The sequence below is a fragment of the Triticum dicoccoides genome, chromosome 3B, assembly GCF_002162155.2.
Source record: "Triticum dicoccoides isolate Atlit2015 ecotype Zavitan chromosome 3B, WEW_v2.0, whole genome shotgun sequence".
Taxonomy (NCBI): Eukaryota; Viridiplantae; Streptophyta; class Magnoliopsida; order Poales; family Poaceae; genus Triticum; species Triticum dicoccoides.
In genome coordinates this window covers 478370668-478374268 of record NC_041385.1, presented here as the reverse complement: position 1 = coordinate 478374268, position 3601 = coordinate 478370668, and the positions used below count along the sequence as shown (strand labels likewise).

General features: G+C 50.8%; 1 long non-coding RNA gene across 2 annotated transcripts in view; it reads right to left on the bottom strand.

Annotated features, from left to right (window-relative positions):
* Nucleotides 1-1465, bottom strand: part of LOC119276635 — a 3504-nt gene extending 2039 nt beyond the window's left edge. The window contains exons 1-2 of one of the 2 annotated variants that reach the window (XR_005136683.1): nt 892-1465; nt 617-804 (exon numbers count right to left, since the gene is read on the bottom strand). This is a non-coding gene — a long non-coding RNA (uncharacterized LOC119276635). Of the gene's footprint in view, nt 1-616 lie in introns of both variants that reach the window. The other variant, XR_005136682.1, reaches the window with a different exon arrangement.
* Between the last annotated feature and the right edge of the window lie 2136 nt (nt 1466-3601).

The following is a 3601-nucleotide window of genomic DNA, read 5'->3' as shown; positions in this document are numbered from 1 at the left end:
GGGAGGAGAGCTAGCAACAAAAGGATCAACTGGTTTGTAAAGTGAAAAGATCAATGAAAAAACACAAGTATCATAAGAGTGTGTCCAGAAAAGACTGAATAATTCCTCATAAAAAATGTATACTGAGATTCTGAATCCTAACGAATTAAGTACTGAACCCTTCGCACTCGATGCTCGAATCCCGAAAAAAATTACCTACAAATCCACTGCACCACTCCCAGGCTAGCAGACCAGAACATCCGACACAAATTAGGAGTTAATCCACACAAAAAAAAATCAGTCTCATGCCGCCGAGACACCCCCACTTCCACACAAAAAAAACACATAAAGCCAAAAGTCTCGAACTGGAATCCTTTAAGTATAACTCGTGTCCCATCGTTGATCGAAAGTTTAGTACTGTATATAATCACCAAAACAAATCATATTTGGGGGCGCAAGAACTAAACCGAATAACACATAAAATAAATTCCTGCAGGGGGAAGCCGATGGGGAATCATATAGGGTGCATTGAAGTGGGGAGCTAACCAGGGATTTGACGGAACGCCTGAATCGCCGGCGAGGCTGCGCGGATGAGAAAATGAAAACTGAAGAAAGGAAGAAGCGGGGAGTGGCTTACCTGTCTCGCCAATGGCACCTTCCCCTACTGCTTTCGCTGGGGCGCATGCGATGGGGTCTCCCTGCTGACCTTGCCGCCATGCCCACCCCCTCCATTGCTTCCTACCACCAGCTCGTCCACTCATGGTTGTGACTGATGGAGACGAGATACGTACGGACCCGATCGTCCGAGGAGGCCTATATTCGCGCCTTCCATCGGACATGGCCACAAAATTCGTCTTAGCACCAATCAAAATCAGTCGATTGAAATATAGGAGTAAAACTGAAGATTTGTACCAGGGGTGTGAGTAACAAATCAAGATAAAGGAAGAAGAAGCTCCTAGGCAGCTGCCATAAAAATTTGAGCGGGGAGGAGGAAGAGACAGGCCGTCCTTATGTGAGACAATGGTGCTGGACCAGTTCTCGGCGCCATGGCGCCCCCCCTGCCGCCTGATACACCCAGGCACCGGATGCACCCATCATTGTAGATCTCAGGCCGCACATGGAGGTTCCTACCTGGCCGAGGAAGGATACCATCGGAGGTGGCAGCAGTTCCTCTTTTCGGCTTCCCTAGTCGGCGGCGCGTAGCTGGATGCGCAGAATAGATGCACGGCGGTTTCATGGATGGGGGCGGTGCTAGTGGAGGTAGTAGGGAGAAAAGGTGGAGAGGGAGTGTGCTCGGGTGGTCCCGGGAGCCGGGAGACAGGGGCCGCCGGGGTGTTTCTGGATCGGGGGAGAGAGATCAGGAGATGAGAGATGAGACTGGCAGGTCGTGGGAGAAGTGGAGGTCGTGACAGTTTTTCCTTGTCGAGGGGTTTCTCCTCAACTTTTCTTTGCGTGGGGATCGATCGAACCAGGAGAGGTCGAACCATCGAAGAAGTAGGTCGAACCATCACGACGACGACTGCAGATTCTCCTTTAATAATAGAGATGAGAGGCTGCCATGAATTTGGCGAGTGCTGGACGGCCGAGTATCCCATTGTAAGGCAATGGAAAATCAGCAACATCAAAAGTGACCCTCTCAGTCCTGAAGTTCAATTCGCTGCCAAATGTCACCGGCAACGTGATCTTCCCTTTCGGCTTGCTCCTTTCCGGATTGATTCCTTGGAATGTGCCAGTCCCTTCGAGCTCACTGTCAGGGGTCTGAAGTTTCTGAAGTACCGCGGAGGAGATCAAGTTCAAGCCAGCCCCGCCGTCAACTAGCATCTTAGTGACCTTGAGGTTGCGGATAGTTGGTGAAACCAACATCGGCAAGCACCCGACCGAAGTTATGCGATCAGGGTGGTCCTCAATATCAAAGATGATAGGCGTGCTGGACCATTTCAGAGGCTTGCGTGACTCGACGGGTGGTTCTGCTGCATTGACTTCCCGCACCCACTATTTGAGCTGGCGGTGCGAAGTATGCAGAGAAGCACCGCCGTCAATGCACAAGACCTCTGTGGCTTTTTGAAACTCCTGCTCATCGGCCTCGTCATCATCCATATCTTCATCTTCCTCGTCATCTTCATCCTTGTCGCAGCCGCGGGGAGGTCTGTCTCCTTGCCGCTGTTTGGCCTTGCCGTGGCGTCCTCCCCGGCTGGGGCGCTTCTTGCCGGATCCTCCAGTACCTTCTTGGGCCTTCTCCTTGTCGCATCGCTCGTATTCAGCCTTTTGCAGCTCGACAAGCTGCTCAACCTTCTTGCAACTCTGGAATCATGGCCCTTGGTGCAGTGGATCTTGCAGTACTGCTTGTCGGAGCTGCCCTGCTTGTCGGCGGCCGCCACAGTTTCGGCTTCCTTGGCGCCACCTCCGTTGCCGAACTGCTCAACAGCTAGCACATCTTTGCCTTTCTTTTTCCTGTTGTTCCGCCGCCGGTTTTTCCTTGCCGGGGCAGCATCTTCGCTGTCAGATCCTCCTGCTCCTGAGTTCTCTCCGGGGAATTTCCTCCCTTCCTCAGCACGTGCACACTTGTCGGCCAGGGCATATAGCTCACTGACGTCTCTGGTCTTGCACATCGCCATCTCCTCCCGCATCCTGCGGTTTCGCACGTTCTGATGGAACGCGCTGATGACCGTGGCAGGGTGGACGTCTGGGATGTTGCGCTGCACTTGGCTGAATCTCTGAATGTACTTGCGCAGGGGCTCTCCTTCCTTCTGGGCGAGCAGATGAAGATCGCTCTCTTGGCCATGAGGTTTGTGGCCGCCTGTAAAGGCGCCGACAAACTGATGGCACAGATCTGCCCAGGAAGATATGGAGTTGTTCGGCAAGTGCATGAGCCAGGACCTGGCGTTGGGCTTGAGCACCAGCGGGAAGTAGTTGGCAAGGATCTTGTCGTCCCGTCATATCAAAGTGGGATACTTATCCAAGTAAGGGCAGTACCCAAGCACCGGTCCACCCACATATTAAATTATCAAAGTACCGAACGCGAATCATATGAGCGTGATGAAAACTAGCTTGAGGATAATTCCCATGTGTCCTCGGGAGCGCTTTTCTCATTATAAGAAATTGTCCAGGCTTGTCCTTTGCTACAAAAAGGATTGGGCCACCTTGCTGCACTTTATTTACTTTCATTGCTTGTTCGTTACACATTATCTTATCACAAAACTATATGTTACCTACAATTTCAGTGCTTGCAGAGAAAACCTTACTGAAAACCGCTTGTTATTTCCTTCTGCTCCTCGTTGGGTTTGACACTCTTACTTATCGAAAGGACTACGATAGATCCCCTATACTTGTGGGTCATCAAGATTCTTTTTTGACGCTGTTGCCGGGGAGTGAAGCGCCTTTGGTGAGTGGAACTTGGTAAGGAAACATTTATATAGTGTGCTGAAATTTTCTGTCACTTGTTACTATGGAAACTAATCCTTTGAGGGGCTTGTTCGGGGTATCTTCACCCCGACCAGTAGAGCAAAGAGTTACTCCTCAACCTACTTAACCTACTGAAAATATTTACTTTGAGATTCCTTCGGGTATGATAGAGAAACTGCTAGCTAATCCCTTTGCAGAGATGGAAATTGCATCCCGATTT